This window comes from Lutra lutra, chromosome 1, assembly GCF_902655055.1.
Source record: "Lutra lutra chromosome 1, mLutLut1.2, whole genome shotgun sequence".
NCBI classification, from domain to species: Eukaryota; Metazoa; Chordata; class Mammalia; order Carnivora; family Mustelidae; genus Lutra; species Lutra lutra.
In genome coordinates, this window is record NC_062278.1 from 3,742,032 (window position 1) to 3,760,695 (window position 18,664).

Sequence of the window (18,664 nt, forward strand, 5' to 3'; positions counted from 1 at the left end):
GGGTCGCCCAGGTGAGGCCCGGCCGGCGCGGGCGGAGGCTCTGGCCACGCGGCCTCCGGACGGGGGCAGGTGCGCGGCGGGGGTCGGGCGTGGGGAGACAGCGTGGACTCGCTGGGGACACGCACCTGCCGGTACCCCCAGCTCGGGGCTCGCCTCTGCGACGCTGTTGAAGTCGCGGAGGGGGCTCCTCCCCGCAAAGGCGCGGAAATTGCCCGACCCCCCCCCCCCCACGTTAAAATGGTAGAAACAAGCGTGACATCAGAGACGCTGCCCGCGGCGCCCGCACAAAACCACCTTTGCTTAAGCCACTTGCACGAAGTCCGGACGCACCAGGTCCACCGGGGGCCCCGCGTGGCGCCCCAGCGCGTTTGGGGATGAAAGTAGGGAAGCACCTGGTTTCCCGATAACCCTTAACAGGCCGGGGGTGAGAACTGCCCCAGAGGGGCCGGGAGGCAGCGGCTGCGGTGACAAGTGTCCCAGTCCCGGGACAGCACCCGGGGTACTTCGTTTCGCAGCCGCACCTTCTCCCATTGTCCGCGGCTTCCCGGCTCCACGCAGCTTCTCCGAATTTGCTTGACCTCTCGGCTTTGTGGTGAATGGCTGAGATGGAGAGCTGTGGTGTGGGTGTGGAAAGGGAGAACCAGCAAAATGCCTCCTTTATGGAGCTCTCCGGTTGGCATCTCTGATTCATGTTAGTGGCAGAAAGAAGTTCCCAGCGGAGGGTTTAACGGCGTATTCCATTTCGGAAGCAGAAAGGAAGGTTATTCTTTCCCAGGAGACAAATAAATAAATTTAAAAAATCAACCCCAATGACAAGGCCAATACCTTTCCTCGGAGTAATTATAGTTGAGAACTCTGTTTGCCTCAGATCAACCTCTCATTATCATTCTTTTGATATCATTATCCGGGGAGAACGCCAGGAAGAGAACACTCCTCCCGTTTTGCAGACTTAAGGGAGATTTAAGGTCCTTTTCTGATAACGCGTGATTTCAGAGGGCAAGTTGGTTAAGCAACGACTTCTGTGCTTTCCCAGTCTCCTTGTTCCGTTTGGAAGGGGTGGCTTGCCCCAGCCCCCGCCCACCTCCAGCAGTTCACGGCGTGCATTTTCGTCCCTTTGGCCATTCGTTCCACAAATATTTGTTCAGTGTGGGCCTGTCATGTGCAGGGCACTGCAGAGAACAGGGGACAAGGCCCTGTCTCTTGGATCTGCTATTCTGGTGGGAGGGCAGCTTGACCAAAACAGTCGAATCTGAACTCGGTTAGGTGGACCACAGTTAGAGCACGTAGGGGTCGGGAGGCAGGTGGACGCTGGGCGTGGGTGGGGGTGGCCGAACATGCCGTTTGAGCAGGGGACACCGGGGCTGAGATCAGTGCCTCGAGGCCCTCCTAGAGGTCTGGGGTGAGTGTCTCGGGCAGGGGAGTGGCAGGTGCAGAGGCCTGGTGGGGAACGAGCTTTGTGTGCCCAAGGGTGAGCCGGGCAGTGTGACCGAGGGGAGAAAGCACAGGAGGGCCACATAGGCTGTCCACCGTTCAGCGTGTATCCTGAGTGCCCAGCAGATGCCACCGACGGTCTTTGGGCAGGGGTGGGACAGGATCTGTGTCTTTTTCTTGATGACCCCGTCCTTGCCCCGTGGGGAATCCGGGCCTGACAAGATTCCATTACAAACAGGGTGGAAGCAGGAGGCAAAGGAGGAACCAGGACAGAGTTACGTCCAGAGCCAGGAGGCTGTGCTGTGGGTTTGGTTGGGAAATGTGGTGGGTGACTGGAGGGGCCGTTGCCGAGCTGCAGGCGGCAGGTGGGTGGAGACTGGGAAGGATGGGATGGTGATGGGGGAGAATCAGGGCCCTGCAGACAGTGGCATCTTCTAACCACCCCTCTGGGGTGGGAGAGACCCTTGCTCAGGGCCTAGAGTCTGTGTCCTCACCTCCCCGACGCACTCCGATCCCGAGGAAGGACCTTCCACTTAGAGTCCGGGAGACTCTGAGATGGGCAACCCCATCTCCTTTCTTGGGCTGGGCCGCGGCCCTGGGTGCAGAATCCTCAGGAAACAACGGATGTGTGGGTGTGGGGGCCGTGGCTTCACTGTGGGTAAGGGACCTCAGGCTTTCAGCAGATGTGGAGCTGGTGGGGACCTGTGGGGGGTCACAGCGGTCGTTGACGAGTGGCTGCGGTAACAGCCGTTACCTCCCTCCCGGTCACTCTTCCGCGGAACGAGGCTCTCGGCGCTCACGTTGACAGCAACGGAGAGTGGGAACAGCTGTGAGCGCGTGTCTGTGACAGGTGAGCCGCTGGGGAAGGGCCTCTCTGCCTCATCAAGGCCGTTAGAGGACAGTTGATCGAACGTGTGCTGTCATTTTGCTCGGATCAGCGGGGTTCCAGTGACTGCAGTGCTAACTCCACCCCGAGGAAAGGATCCCACGCTCTGGTCCTAACGATCAGCGCTGATTTGATTTATGTGCATAAACTGATTCACATACTTGCGGGGTGAGCGTCGTCTGGTCTCTGGCAGGAAGATGGAGCATGGGTGTGGCGTCCGCAGGGAGGGGCGTGGAGATCCCAGACGAGGAAGGGCCATGAACTTCCCGACTGTGGAGCGAGAGCTCGTGCCCGTGCTTGGAAACAGATGGCTGTGCATGTCACACTGTGGTGCTCGATTCCAATAGACGTGTTTAGAAGAGTGACCTAACGGTTTTATTTTAAGAAGCCAATATTTATAATATGCTGGAAATTATGTCCCTTGCAGCTGTTAAAACTAGGGGCGAGCAGTTCAAGCCGTCAGCTTCCGTGTAGGGAGTATCAGCAGAGAGGTCAGCGGTGCCTGGAACCAGGCATCAGGTGGGGTCGGGGGCCGGGGGTGGACCGAGTCTGGACTGGGGACACGGGCATGGGAGGCGATGTGGGGTAGGTGCTGGGTCTGGAGGGAGAGGGGACTCGGGGGTAGCCTGGGTTACCCCCCACCACCACCATCGGGGGTGTATTTAGACAGGAGACAGGAAGGGAGGGGAGCTCAGGAACATGCCCCCAGAGAAACTAAGGGAGACTAGGAATTTCCAGAGGGAGGGCTTGAGAGCCATGGGGGAGCTGACATAAGGAAAACATTTTTGAGTGAGCTCTGGTTGAGGCTGGTGTGGACGGTCCAGGGCCCGAACTTGCTGCAGAGAGAGGTGTGTGCTGAGGAGGGCGCAGGTGGCCTTGGGTCTCCCAGGGGAAAGGGGGCAGGGCCGGCCTGTGGGGGGGCAGGAGGGGTGTGGCCAGGAGGGCGCACCAAGGAGGAGCCCTTTGGATGACGTCCTCCAGATCAGGTAGGCGTTTGACAGAAGGACGGAGAGAGTATATGGAACAGGAAGCAAGGGTCGCAGAGGCTGCAAGCTGGCTGTGGAGAATTTGGGGTGTTGAGGAGCCCTTGGAGTGGCGCAGGGGGGCAGCTCCGGGTCATAGTGGGGGCCCAGCTGAGGCCTCTCATCCTCCTAAAATCCACAGAATCCCAACCCTGGGCCCTCCCCCAAGCCTTCTGGGGCCCACGGGGTCACAGTTCCACGAACTCCCATCAAACTGAAACTTGGAATTCTCCGAGATGATGCCTTTCTTTGCTTGGTCTGTGCCGGGGGTCACCGGCTTTGTTTGGTTGATTTTTGATGTTTCACGTGATTGGTGTCCCCAGCTCACAGCTGTGAGCCTTGATGGATGGCTTGCATCCGCGGAACTCCGCTGTCCAACGGCCGTCTGCCCTTGATGCGGCGGGAGGCACCGTCCCCGTGAGTCGGGGGTCCTCCTGTCGTGGTCCGCGCGGGGCTGGTGCTTGGGGATGACGGAGCAGGACTGTACTGCCCACTCGTGCTCTGGGGACAGGACGACAAGGAGTCCCCTTGAGACTGTCCCTGCAGGACAAGGACTCTTACAGGAGGAGTGGGCCACATGTGTCGCCTTGCATAAGGCTAGAGCACTCAGAGTACTCAGAGTACATTTGCGTCTCATTGTGACCCAAAACACAGGAGTGACTTCAGCACCACGTCAGTCCCAAGGCTGGCAGAGGCCTGGTTCTGAGCCAGCCGCGTCCATCCCGCTCATTGATTCTGTGTTCTCAGTCTCCGCGCGCCCCAGGGGCCCCTCTCCCTGGCACGCCTGACTTCCTGGACCTGTGCTGTGGCCCTGGAGCTCCCCCACCTCCTGCTGAGAATGCCTGAGGATCTTTTCATCACCAAAGCTCCCGAAGGGGCCCAGTTGGAAAGCGTCAGCCGCCCGCATAGAAACGTGCGTGTGCAGAAAGACCGCTGTCGGGGGGCTCTGATCGGGACAAGAAAGGCCGTACTACCTTGGTTTACATTTTTGGGGGGCAGAGTGCAGACCTCTGTCTTACCTCATTGCTCAGAAATCCTCTTAAAGAACCAGACGCGCACATCAGAGATACAGACGCTGTCTCCGATGAAACGAAGGGGCTCAGGGAGAGAAAACAGGAGAAACTGTAAAAGAAGGAACACGAGAAAATCTGCAGGGTGGCGGGGGTGGGGATGGGGGGGGAGGGACCAGCGCTCAGCCCTGAAGCAGGCTGGGATGCGCGAGGGCAGTGGAGGGAGACAGAAGGTCTGAAAGTTTCTGGGGGTAGAGGCTGGCCGGCGGGGACGGTGTCCCTCCTCCACTGCAACGCTGGACGTCCCGCCTTCCTGGCCTGAGTGGACAGGACTGCGGACCCCACAGACCAGCTGTCATTGGAGGCGTGAATGAAGACATCTGCGGACACGGCAAGTCTTCTCAAAAGATGGGCCTCCGGTGCAGCCCTCCGAGGAGACCACAGGGACGCGTGCCCCAGATGGAGAGAGGGGACCCGAGGGTGGAGGCAAGGGCGCCCAGGAGTCCGGAGCTGCTCACCACCCGAGCCTGGGCACCGTGGAGGGACGCACCTGGCCCCAGCCTGTGTCCAGCCTCCGGGGCGGGTGGGCCCTCTGCACCCTGGCCAGGGCTTGACCCCAGGGCGGATAGACGGACAGCGCAGGGAGGAGTGGTTGCGGGACACGGGGGTGTGGCCATGGGCACCTGGCCCCAGCGCCTTCGCCACCAGCAGCGTCTGCACACGTACATACACTATGGGACCACCACGCGGCACGAGCCCCACACGACACCGTCTACACACAGATGACACAGGGTCTACACACCGGCACGCACAACCAGATCTGCGCACAACACAAGGCCTGCTGACAACAGCAAAACACAACATCTACAGAGACAAGACCCCCGGCCTCAACACACAACCAGAGCTACATGCAACACGAGACCGACACACCAGCACACACGCAAGTCCACACTCACAACACCCACGTGAACCAGTGCACCAGGTCCTCACGCACAACATGACCGACACAAAACACAAAGTCTAAGCTACATATCCAGCGACAGAGTGTGTGCAGATAATAAGAACTAAGGAAATATGAAAAAGTAAATCATTACCTTCCTACAGGTCACACTGGAAGTGTGTGAATAATAAATTTGCTCGAGCAAGCAGTCGGTGGTATTTTCAGAGTCATGGTATCACACACACCGATTTAACCAAAACGACGTTGGGGATGCTGGGAGGGGGACAGAGTGGGCCGCCGTGAGAACTAAGGGTGCCTCCCCCAGAGGGAGCCGTCCGGGGCCTCAGCGGAAGCCTGTCCTTCCCAGACGCGGAGGCCGATGTGGCAGAAAGACAGGAGAGAGGCCGGCCTGGGAGGTGCCATAGGAAACCAGGCAGAGCGGTTGTCTCTTGGCTTCCATGGTGTATGTATTGTTTGTAGCTGTTCACTTTTATTTTATTTTTTTTAAGATTTATTTATGAGCGAGAGAGAGAGAGCAAGTGAGCGGGAGAGGGGCGGAGGGGCGAGACAATCTCTAGCAGATTCCCGCCTGAGTGCAGAGCCCAAGGCAGGGCTCAATCCCACGACCCTGAGATTGGGAGCTGAGCCGAGGTTAAGAGTCGGACGCCACCGACCGAGCCCCCCCAGGTGCCCTGTAACTATTCACTTTAATAGAGGGGAAAGTGACCTAGGATGAGAAAAAGAGAAAGACGTGGGAGTGAGAGGTCTGGGTGCTCCATCATCCAAGGGCCTTGCCCTGAGAGGTGGCTTGAGCTAGGTGGGGGACAGTTTTCTTCCCGCAGGTCACCTGGGTATGTGCCACGCTCCCCCCGGGGGGCCCTCCTGTTCCCACGTCCCGGTCCTGGATCTGGAGACACAGTACCTGTTGGGGGACAGGGGCCATCCTGAAGTCAGGAAGCTGCTGATAAGGTCCTGTGGCCACTGCAGAGGCCCGTGTTCCGTGTCCATCCCACATAGACACACAGAGAGGGACTGGCCTCCCATGCCTGCTTTCGAGAGCCCCTGTCAGCCTGCAGATTCCAAAGGGGGAACCAGCGGGTGGGTGAAGCGGTTTTTGAGAATTAGTCTCCAGGCAGTGAAACATTCCCTGAGTGGTCACTGAGCCCCGGGCTGCGCGCAGCTGTCCAGTGGCCTGTGGCAGTCAAACTCGGTCCTCCTGGTGGCGTCACGGTGGTGGGAGAAAGGGGCATGGGCATGAACAGTGGTCGCCTGGGGCTTTAAAAGCGGTGCCCCCCCAGAGAGAGCACGCACGCCCCGCCGAGGGAGGGGGAGATGCACCGAGACGAGACAGAGGCGAGGCAGTGGGGCTGGCGGGAGGGTGGATGAGGGAGGCTCTGGGAAGGTCCAGAAATGAAAACTCTGGGGCGTGGGCAGTCACGTCACTGGGCTGGAGCAGAGGCACGTGTGATGGGAGACAAGGTTAGAAAGCACTGGAGATTATAACCAGTTCACAGAATCATCGATGTCAAGTTCATGGGTTTGAACTAAGCACCCAGGCGTGACTGCTGCGTCATGCTGCTTCTCTCTGACGCCAAAGGTTTGTTTCCGAAAAACAGATGCAGGCAGAGTCATGGGGAGCAGGCGTTGTGCCATGGAAAGTGCTAGGGAGCCACTGTCTTATGGGATTGTCACGATGAGCTAGAATTTCAAAACCGTACCTGTGCAGGCTGGAGGGGGACTCATTGTCAAAATGAGGAAACTGAGGCCCCCAGAGAGAAAATAGCTAATACGGAGGTGTCTGACGTCCAAAACAGGGCAGAGCCAGACTCACAGCCTGGTCCCTGGTGCCTGTACCCTACAGCAGGACCAGCCCCTTCCCTTGCACTGGCGCACCCAGTCTGTGCTTTGGGCTGCGGTTCTCTAGCACATGAAACAGTGTGTGCACAAGTGCACTTGCCCAGATAAGTTCAGACGCGGCTGGGCTAAACACTTTCCAGCAGCTTTTTATTATAGGACTTCTCAGGGCCTTTACTGTGCCATTGTGAATCAGGACTCCAGATTGGGAATCTGCAATGTCTCACCAATTTACTGGCCACAGAATTCCTCTCTACCCACCTGCTACTTCCCGGGGGTCCACACCCGACCCAAGACCATCTTTCAGGAACATTCTGCAGCACACGTTTGTCAAGATGGCTCGTTTGTTTGCTTTTCTCTTTTCATCATTTTTCTCTTAAAGCTTTTAATATTTTACGGCCCAGTGGAAAACATCCTTCTTGCTTAAAAAATGTTCCCTGAGCCTCTAGACCAGGGCTGAGCACTTGAAATGGCTGATCTGAGTGAAGATGGGGTATACGTATGAAAAAAAATCATTAATTATTCTTATATTAATTACATTTCATTTCATTTCATTTGGTAACTAAAATGTTACCAAAATTACCTGTGTGAATTCCAGCAAGACTTGATGTAGGTAAAGGCACGGTTGTTCTAAAAGTTTGTAAAGAAGGTCAAGGGATGAGCATGGCTTAAACCATCTCGGAGAATCAAGTGAGAGGAAACAGTCTACCACGCTGTAGGACTTTTTCCAAAACCGTGGTCCTTCCGCCAGCATTGCCTGCTGCCTGCCGAGCCTGGTGCTGGCCGGGGACAGACACCGCGGTGGGCGTCGGAACAGGAGAGAGAAGGCAGACGTCCAGCCGCACGAGTAGGGACAGCTGGTTCTGGGTAGAAGCGCAGAAGCGTTTCCGTGGTGCCGGCCCACTGCTCGTCTGTGGCAGAATGACCCTCGGCGTCCCCTCATACACAGACGTTAACTCAAACGGGAGAATGCAGCTTAACGTGTGAAAGTGTAACGCTCTCCCGAGAAAGCTCGGAGGAAATTTGGGGAGCCAGGGCTCAGCGCACGGGTCGTAGACAGGACACCAGAAACCTAATCCACAGAAGCGAAGATCGGTGAGTGGGGCTTGATCACGTGAGAGACCTTGGTTCGGCCAAGCCCCCCTTGGGAGGGTCCCGAGGAGAGCTGTAGGGAGGGAGAAAATGCTTGGGAGCCATGTTTCTGATGAAGGGACTAGATATGTGGGGACCCTCGAGATACAACAGGGAAAAAAACCCCAGGCAGTCTGAGAAAATGGCAAAGGACATGGGGGGACACTTATCGATGAGGTATTATACATGGCAAAGCGGCCACGAGAAGGTGTCCAGTGACCTTTGCCATTAGGGACGTGCGAAGGGAAGCCCCAGGGAGATGCCAGTGTCCGTCTGTGAGAGCGGCTACGATCAGACCTGGTGGCAACCCCAGATGCTGGCGAGGACGCCGAGACACTGGGCCTCTCAAACACTGTGACAGCTTCTTAGTCAATGAAGCGTGCACTTGTTGGTGACCTGGCCTGAGCCCTCGCACTCCAGGGCATAGATCCCAGGGAGGTGACAGCCGTGTCCGCACAAAGCCGTCCACGCTTGTTCACAGCTGCGTTATAAGCAAAAGCCTCAAGTGGAGGAAAGCCCGGGTGTCTCCCGGCACGGGAACGGTTAAACCAACTGTTTCACACTCATACCTCTGAGTGTTACAGCTCCGAACAGGATGCCCCGACCCCCGTGACAACCTAGATGGACCTCTGGGGCATTTTGCTGAGTGAAAAAAACCCAGCGTCCGAAGGTGTCGTCATGCACGATTCTGTCCGTATGATATCCTCGAAACGACAGCGTGTCAGAGACGGAGACTGGCTTCGAGGTGGCTGGGGGTTGGGGTAGCTTGAGGGGACCCATTGGCAAGGTCTTCTCCAGATGGAGCCGTCCTCCTGCGTCTGGATGGTGGGGGAGGCCACCCAGAGCTGCAGCTGCAGTGGTGCACGGAGCGACACGGAAGCACTCCGCGCGGTGGCCTCGTGGGAACCGTGCCGTCGCCCATAGTTACGTAAGCCAGACCGTCGGGGAAGAGCGCGTGGAGGGTACTTGGGGCCTCTCTGTGCTCTTTTGGAAATTTCCTGTGATTCTATAATTATTTCAGAATGTAACACAAACAGCTCCCAGCGTGTGCGTGTGGCTCACCCGAGACTTGCGTTGGAGAGCGCGGCCGGGGTGGATCCAGTCAATCGTCCCAGCCAGGAACGGACTTGCCGTGTGCCATCGCCTCACTTCCGGAACCCTCCCCCTGTCACCTGTCACATAGATGGTCCTGAGAGGGGCAGGGAAGGCCCCGCCAGGCCAAGAAACCAGAGAGAATCTTCATTTCACACTTACGTCACCGGCCGCCCTGAAAACGCCTCTTCTCGGAGTTATTTTTAGCTGCCTGCGTTCTAAGGTTGTGATGTGTTCGTTGTGCAACATTTCCACCCGGGTTGCTTTTTCTGAATCGCTGCTTTTGCAGGTTCCACTAAAAGATGGTCTTTTTTCCACCTCCTACCCACCAGGATGGTGACTGTAAAAACAAAGGAGCAGAATAGCAGGTGTTGGGGGGACGCGGGGTGGCGGGAAGCCTTAGGCACCGCGGGTGGGGACGGACAGTGACCCAGCCGCTGTGGGCGCCATATGGCGAGTCCTCAGCCCATGAAACAGAGTCCCCCTGCGATCCAGACTTCCGTGTCCAGGTCCACACCCGGACGGGTGGAAGCGAGGACTCTGAGAGGTGCTTGTACCCCACATTCATGGCAACATCATTCGCGATAGCCGAAGGGTGGAAACAGCCCCGTGTCCGACGGGGGGTGGGAGCTACGCACGGTGTGGCTGGTCCGCGCTGGGGAGGGGTGTCCAGGCTGCAGGAGGAGGGGCATTCTGACCCCTGCTGCCCCACTGGGGGGCCTGGAGGACATCGAGCCTAGTGACATGGGCCAGACACAAAAGGACACGTTCTGTCGGATCCCACCTGCGAGAGGGGCCTCCAATAGTCAAACTCGCACAAAGCAATCTTCGTAAAAAGTGCACACATCTGTTCTTCTGAGGAAATTTGAGTTGGGTGGCCTGTGCTGCTTCTCACCTCTCCAGGCCGGTGTTTCCCTAAGGGCGGGCTGTAGAAGCTTCCGGATGGCGGGGGTTCTGTAGAGCCGTGCTGTGTCCTTATAGAAGATTCCTGCAAAACTCAGAGTAGCCCGATGAGGCGTCTGGGCTTTCTGAGTGGAAGGCAGTGGTGGGACGTCTTCCCCGCATGTCAGAGTTCTGGCTGCAAACACTTGTCACCATGGAAATGAACTCTGGTCCCCTCCCCACCTGCCCGAAGCAGCCAGGCTTGGGCCCTGCGGGTGACCAGTGGCCATCACTGGAGAGATGTGGCTGGCTTCGTGCCCTCCTGTAGCCGGGCTTGGGTTCCAGACAGATTGTGACCTTGCGATTTACCTTGGTGGGGGGGGAGCTGCCTGGTCACCACAGGGGAAGCAGGGGCACCTCGCTCAGACCTTTCCCCCTTCGTACTGAGCAAGGCGTGCTCGGGGCTTCCCTGGGGGCCGGAGCACCCTCCCCAGAAGCGGAGGGCAAGGAGCTGTTGGTTTGGCCAAGCCTGGGTCCCACATGCGGCCCTTCCCAGCAGGCTGGGTTTCCTCCCAGCGGGCTGCCCGGTCGTATGTGGTGGCAGGGGAGAAGGCTCGTACCTGTTCTGCTGCCTCAGACAAAGCAGAGCTTCACCACGTGGCGCCAGCGGGTGCCTGTGGATACTGGGGCAAGGGACGGATGCGGCCCTGTGTGAGCCGATGGAATGTTCTCGGGCACCAGCAGCCATCCTGAAAAGCCACCATTTCCTGTGATGGCATCACAGTTTGCAAGCTTTCTTCGCTAACACAGATTATCTGTTCAGACTTTCTTTCAAGTGCATGGAGCTGGAAACCCTTCAGAGAGGGTCAGCGTCTGAGGGAGAGGGAAGGGGGAAGGCAGGAGCCCCGGGAAAGCAAAGCCAGGCCCGCACCACCCCCAGACGGCGCACGGGAAGAGCCTCATGGCCGGCCTGTGTGGGGGGACCGAGCAGGTGGGCCCTGGGTCCTGGGTGGTGGGTGGCTGAGCCTTGCTCGAGCAGGTGCTCTGAAATACGGAGGAAGTGGAATAAGCATTTACGGTCCCTTTGGATGGGAACGCGGGGAGTCTCTTCCGGGTCTCCCCACTAATCTACTGCAATTTCTGAAGTTCCCATCCTAAGTTTGACAAATGAGGCATTTGAAGCTTTCCGACCAACTCTTAATTATCTGGCAGTACGGAGGAGCCCAGTGGAAAGACACTGAAGCTTACTGTTGATGGGGTGTGGCGCACCAGGGACATAAGGGTTTGAAAAGGGAGTGAGTAGAAAGATAAAGGTTCTGTTGGGAATCTGCGTAAAAAACAAACAAACGGCCCACAGACATTGGCCATGATCTATGACAACTTGAGACAACCATTTAATAAGGTCAGCCTCGTGTTGGGATTCGTCGTGGAGAGGAGTTGATGGGGAGGAAGGGGTCTGGAGGGTGAGCCTGGGCTCTGTGTTGAAGTAGCGGGGCTTGTACAGGGTGGGGGGTCTCCAGGGGAAGCAAACTGCAGAGGCAGCACGAACCCCTGGAGGGGACCTTGGTCCCCAGCCGGGGGTGGGAGGTGCGTGCAGGGACATACATGGAGGAGCAAATGGCTCTGTCAGCACGTGCCATCCCACCCTGGGCCTGGCCTGCATGGCCAATCGATGGCTCTTGCCCTGTGGGTCCTATAGGGTCACTGAATAAACAAAACACAGAAGTGATTACAGTGGTCAAAGTTGCGGCGAGGGAAACTTGCGGGGTGCTTTTAGAACGTGTTACAAGGCCTTAGTTTGGACAGGTGGACCAGGAAACCCTTCCCCAGAGATGTGCCAATTAAGCTCAGACGTGAAGAATGAGTAGGAGTGAGCCCACGGCAGAGCCCGGGGGAGGTTCCAGGCGCAGGGAAGAGCTTGTGCGAGGCCCGGAGGCAGGAACTAATGCTTCTGGGAACTAATGGGAGGCCACAGACTCCTGAGAGGTCATCGACGGGGAGGAGGGCAGAGAAGCCTAGTGGGCTTGGTTTTGCCCGGGGACAGTGGGAGGCCATTGGCTTTCAGGGTGACAGATGATGTGATTGGGTTCCAGTTCTCAATGAAGCCCCCTCTGCAGCGTGGGAAGTGGAGGCCGGCTGTGGGGGAGCAGGAAGAGCCTTCGGGGGCCCTTGCCGCCTTCCAGGAGGGAGGAGGTGGGGTGTGGTCCATGGAGGGAGGAGGTGGGGTGTGGTCCATGGAGGCTGCCGGTAGGGTCTGTGGGACCGCTGGCCCCAGGGCGGGACGAGCGCATCTCTGACCACCGTGTTCTGAGATGTGGGAGGCACAGGAGGGCCCCGTTGGGCAGGGAAGCCAGGAATGGCCCGGTGCTCGCTTCTGGCATGTTCGGCTGCTTATGGCCTCCAAGCGAAGGTGTGGGGGCAGCTGGACAGCCGCGTCAGACTCCTCGGAGCAGTACCAGCCTCCGATGGTCTGCACGTAGGCGTGGAAGCAGGTGTGGCTGCCCGGGAGGGGTCCTCTGGAGGAGCTGTGAGAAGGGGTGCAGGCTGTGCCCCAGGAGAGCCCAGACTAGATGGGGTGGAGGAGGAACCCCCCACGGGGGAGTGGCTGGGAGGACAGTGGTTGGCCGAGTCGCAGGTGACCAGTCAGGTGAGGTGAAGAAAAGACGCCTGTCCATGGCCAGAGCAAATGGAAGAGGAGGCACGGGACGAACATGCGTGGACACCATTTACAGATAATTTTATCCTGAGGAATTTGAGCACCCAAAACGGTAGGCCGGCTGGCCCGCCCTGGCCCCCACGGGCCCATCACCCACTGATCTGCCCCGTGTCCCTGTCCGGGAGTCCCCACGGGTAGTGCACGGAAGCAGAAGGGGCAGGCTCCGGCCCCAGGACTGAGCTTGTGTTTCAGTCCGCAGCTCTGCAGAAGGAGCCTCACAGGAACCACGATCCCAGCCCGTGGGGAACCTCTCATGCTGGTCCCTCAGGGTGCTCGGATCCCAGAGTTCCGGTTTCTAGCTGTCCAGCAACAGCCACATGTGCTGTTCTCATCGGAATCTGGCCCCAAGCCGCACACTGTGCTTAAAGTCGCTTCTGTGGGGCTCCCAGGGGGCTCAGTCGGCTAAGCGTCCAACTCCTGACTTCGGCTCAGGTCATGATCCGGGGGTCCTGGGATCGAGCCCTGCATCAGGGCTCCCTGCTCAGCGGGGGGCCTGCTTCCCTCTCTCCTTCCGCTACTCCCACTGCTTGTGCACTTTCTATCAGATAAATAAATAAAATCTTTTTTTAAGAAGTCAATTCAAATCTGTAGATCTCCCCTCCATGTCTTGTCTTTTCTTTTTTTTTTTTTTTAAGATTTTATTTATTTATGTGACAGACAGAGATCACAAGTAGGCAGAGAGGCAGGCAGAGAGAGAGAGAGGAGGAAGCAGGCTCCTTGCCGAGCAGAGAGCCCGATATGGGGCTCGATCCCAGGACCCTGAGATCATGACCTGAGCTGAAGGCAGAGGCTTTAACCCATTGAGCCACCCAGGTGCCCCTCCATGTCTTTTCTTAATTGAACTTTCAATTTTGAGGTAACTGTAGATTCCCATGCAGTCGTAGGAGAGACTGCACAGTGATCCCCCATGCCCTTTGCCCAGGTCCCTACCATGACACCCTGCAGGCTTCCAGAGCGGGGTCACGTCCAGGACGGTGACAGTGACACAGCACAGGTACAGAGCATCCCACCCCCACAGGAGTCCCCCCCTGCTGTCCCTTTACAGCTTCACCCACTGTCTTTCCCAAACCCCCTCCAGCCACAACTCTAGTTCCCATCTTTGTCTCGACATTTCAGGGAGGTTACGTAAATGGGGTCAGATAGGATGTGACCTTTTGGGATTGGCGTTCTTAGCACCATTCTGGAGAGTTCCCCAGAGCCTGAAGCGTATCACTGGTTCACTCCTTTTCATCGCGGAGATGAGCCTTCCAGGTGTGGGTCCCTCTGGACCACGGACCAGGGTCACCCGTTGGGTGACCGCCGCCTGGACTGTTGTGACTAGAGCTGCTCCGAACAGGTGTGTGGGTTTTCGTGTGGGAGCAAGTGTTCATTTCTCTGGGGCAAGCGCCCCCGAGTACATGGTGGGGTCATAGGCCAAGTTCTTGCTGGTCACAAGAGACACCACCCTGGTCTCCGCTGCACCAGCCGCCCGCGTGCGCCTGGGGTTTCCTGCGCTACTCGGACGGGAGTGCGCCGATGTCCCAGTGACGTGCTGACCACGTTTCCCTGGCAGGGGATGGCAGTAGCCACCTTTTCCTGCACTTGTCATTTGTATATTTTCTTGGCTGAAATGTCTTTCGGGTCTTTTGCCCATTTACTGACTGGCCGGTTTGTGTTTTACTGTTGGGTTGTGAGAGTTCTCTGCACGTTCAAGGTTTGGGTGTGTGGTTTGCAAAGATGCCTCCCGGTCCGTAGCCCGTCTTCTTGCCCTCCTCACCATGGCTGTTGTAGAGCAAAATTTTTGAATATTGATAAAGTCTAATTAGATTTCTGTTTCTAGAGGATTCTTGTGGTGACAAGTCCAAAAACTGCCTACCCTACATCCCAACGATTTTCTCCTATATTTTTCTAAAAAATGTTACTCTCTGATGTTTGAAGTCTAGGACCCATTAGGAGTTAATTTTGTGTGAGATGTGACATCACGGCTCATTGACCCGTCTCCTTGCCCACTTACCCCAACGCCTCTCCTTCACGAGCTACTTTTACGCGCCCCGCGAAAGCCCGCTGAGCCTGTCTGCGTGGGTCTGTTTCTCGGCTTCTGCTGACCTGTGGGTCTGTCCCCTTCACCACCGGCAGCATCAGGGTGGACTGGGTCCTCCCAGAACTTTTCCTTTTCAGGGTTGAGTCATCCCTGGGGCCTGCCCGTGAGCTCCAGTCCCCACAGAGAGCGTCTGTCCGGAATGGCCCTCGCCCCATCGCCTCCCAGCTGCCAGGTCCTGGTCTGAGCCCAGCTGCCGTTTGTGGAAATTTGGTTCCCCGAGGCTATTGGTGTACTCTCCTGTGACCCCAGCCGTGGCTTGTTGGCTCCTGTCTCTGTGCTAGACAGATGTGAGTGTCAGCAGCGGCGCTCAGACATGGGGTTCAGCCGAACAACCTGGGGTTTATGAGGGCGGCATGCAAGGACCCGTCCCAGAGGGTCTGCTCTAGCAGGTCTGGGACGGGGCCCGAGAGTCTGTATTCCCGAGAAATTCTCAGGTGCTGCTGGTGCTGGTGCGGGGACCACCCTTGCAGAACCAGCGGCCTAAGGTGACTTTTCCCAGGACAGGGGGTTCAAATGGCCACATCTCACGCTTACGGGCTTTTGGGTTCTTTTCCCTAAAACACTGCCTATAATCCGTCATCCTGGGATTTCTTGCGTGCCGCGAACATCCAGAGGACGGACGTCCCTGCGCAGAGGGACCGTCTGAGCGCTAAGGGGATTTTGTGAGCCCAGCACAGACGTCAAGCCGCCCCCTTACTTCAGGCCTCACTTGCTGTGCGGGGTGGCTGTGATCTCTTTTCCTGGCTTCAGAGAGCCGTTTTAGGGGACAGGTCTCGGGGATCGGATGCTACTAAGGAGGGATGTTCGTTCCCGGGATGCGCGTGTCTCAGTATATCAACGGCACGGGCGGTAAAAGGCTAAACGCCCGTTGTTTCCTGCCCGCTCCCGTTTTCCTCTTGTGGCCGTGGCCCAGCGAGTTGGCTCGGTTTCCCGTCCCAGCTTTGTGCTTGGAGGAGCCACTTCTCTAGGGACACTCAAGGGGCAGGAGACGGTCAGCTTTGCCTCCCTGGAGGGGTGGGGAACAGAGGCAGCCCCCTGGGGCTCAGTGGGCTAAGCCAGGCTTCTGTGAGTCCTGCCCGAGGCAGTCGCCCTCGTCTGCGCTCGCCCATTCTGGAGGGACCCCGTGTCCTTTGGGCAGCTTCTGGAGAGCCTGCCCCTGGGGTGCCTGGGAGGCTCAGTCGGGTAAGCATCCGACTCCTGACTTTGGCTCAGGTCATGATCTCAGGGTCCTGGGATCGAGCCCCTCATCAGGCCCGTGCTCAGCGGGGAGTCTGCTTGAGGATTCCCTCTGTCTCTGCCCCTCCTCCTAAAATAAATCAGTTAATCTAAAAAATTTTGAAAAAAAAAAGACCCTGCTCTGGGCTTTGCAGGGCTTCCTCCACTGGGAGCCAGTACCGGCAGGGGGAAGGGTCCAGTCGCAGGCAGACCTCGGGGCCCAGCAGCAACGCACTAGAGAGGGTTTCCCCACGTGTGTCTTCTGCCTCTTTGTCCCTCTCCACCCTGGTCAGTGACCCGAGGTGTCCCCATTCCAGACTGGCTCCTGACCACAGCCGTGGTACCCATCCCGGCTGACCACAGCCGTGGTACCCACCCGCCAGGAAGCCCCTTGTGAAACTTGCTAAGGCCCCATGAGATGTCGTCTAGCTTCAGCGGGTGTCCCAGGAACGTGCTGGGCTGCGTTTGGGAAAATAAACAGCCTGGTTGTTGATCCTGGCACTTTGTTTTTGTTTTTGTTTTTTTTTAAGAGGGGTCAGGGGAAGGCAGAGGGAGAGAGAGAGGGAGAGACTTGGGCTCTGTGCCCGATGCGAGGCTCGATCCCAGGATCCCAAGGTCATGACCTGAGCCGATACACACGTATAAACGTATACACCACATCTTCACCCGCTCCTCAGCTGATGGACACTTGGGTTCTCCCCGTGTCTTGGCTATCGTAGATAACGCAGCTGGACTGCACATGTTCCTTTGAATTGGTGTTTTGTGTTCTTTGGTTCAGTATCCAGTAGTGGAATTACTGAATCGTGTGGTAATTCTGTAAATTCTGCTTCTAGCTTGAGGACCCTCTGTACTGTGTTCCAGAGCAGCTGCCCCAAGCTTGCGTTCCCACCGGCAGGGCGCGAGGCTCCCCTTTCTCCGCATCCTCGCCGACACCTGTCGTTTCTCAAGCTGCTGATTTCAGCCGTCCTGGCAGGTGGGAGGTGATGGGGAGCGTCTCCCCGTGCGTCTCTTGGCCGTCTGGGTCTCCTCTTAGAGGAATGTCTGTCCAGATTTTCTGCCCGTGTTTTAATTGGACCATTTTGGTTTTGTGGGTGTTGAGTCGCATCCGTTCTTCTGGATGCTAAGCCTTCATTGGAAAGGTCATTTGCGAGTGTCTTCTCCTGTTCTGTAGGTTGCCTTTTGGTTTTGTTGATTCTCTAGCTTTGCAGAAGCTTTTCATTTTGGTGTAGTCCCAGTAGTTCATTTTTGCTTCTATTTCCTTTGCTTTACGAGACCGTCGCCACGGCCCATGTCAGAGAAGGTACTGCCTGGGCTGTCTTCCAGAATTTTTATGATGTCAGGTTCCCCCATTTAGGTCTTTCATCCATTTTGAGTTTATTTTTGTGTTTGGTGTAAGAAAGTGGCCCAGTTTCATTCTCTTGCATGAGAGGACAGTTTTCACAACACTGTCCTCTTCCTCTTGCCTGTTCTTGCCTTTGTTGAAGATGAGTTGACTCTACAACTGTGGGCTTATCGCTCCGTTCTCTGTTTCGTTCCATGACCTGCGTCTGGTTCTGCGCAGGTCCTGTGCTGCTCCGATCGCGACCGCTCCGTAGTGTATCTTGCAATCTGGGATCGCAATTCCTCCAGTTTTGTTTTTCTTTTTTCTTTCTTTCTTTCCTTTTTTTTAAGATTATTTATTTATTTATCTATTTGACAGACAGAGATCACAAGTAGGCAGAGAGGCAGGCAGAGAGAGAGAGAGAAGGAAGCAGGCTCCCCGCTGAGCAGAGAGCCCGATGCAGGGATTGATCCCAGGACCCTGAGATCATGACCTGAGCCAAAGGCAGAGGCTTAACCCACTGAGCCACCCAGGCGCCCCAAGTTTTGTTTTTCATTTCACGATTGCTTTGACTCTTTGGGGGTTCTGTGGATCCACACGTTTCAGGATCATTTGTTCTAGTTCTGTGACAAACGCTGTTGGTACTTTAACAGGGACGGCACTGAATCCATAGATTGCTTTGGGTAGTGTGGACGCTGTACCGATATTTGCTCTTCCACTCCATGAGCACGGGGTGCCTTTCCATCTGTGTCCTCTTCAGTGTGTTTCCGCGGGGTTTTCTAGCTTTCAGAGTCCTGGTCTCTCATGTGGGCAAGCATCTGTATTTCCATTTGTAGGTAAAAGGATCGAGGCCCCAGAATTACCGTGTCCAGATTATCCCTCCAGTAAGTGGGGATTCTGCCTCACGGGACGAACAGAACACAGAGTTTTACGAGATGAGCAGGGCACTGTCCTCCACAACACTGTGTGCTGCTCTGGTCCCCAGGAGACGTGGATGGGCACTGGGTGTCAGGACTAGGGTAGCCGCTGAAGGAAGACGGAGGTCGTACTAAGACACGAGTTCTCTTGAGGAGCTGACAGTCCA

At 56.8% G+C, this 18,664-nt stretch overlaps 1 protein-coding gene across 6 annotated transcripts in view; it reads left to right on the forward strand.

Annotated features, from left to right (window-relative positions):
* The window catches only part of PRDM15 (PR/SET domain 15), a 61,108-nt gene that overhangs the window by 708 nt on the left and 41,736 nt on the right, over nucleotides 1–18,664 (forward strand). For 2 of the 6 annotated variants that reach the window (XM_047719668.1, XM_047719704.1), the window contains exon 2: nucleotides 18,417–18,515. The exons of 2 other annotated variants lie outside the window; for them this stretch is intronic. The gene's annotated coding sequence lies outside the window, so the exon portion shown is untranslated. Of the gene's footprint in view, nucleotides 1–18,416; nucleotides 18,516–18,664 lie in introns of those variants that run through there. 2 more of the 6 variants (XM_047719661.1, XM_047719693.1) reach the window with 1 other exon arrangement.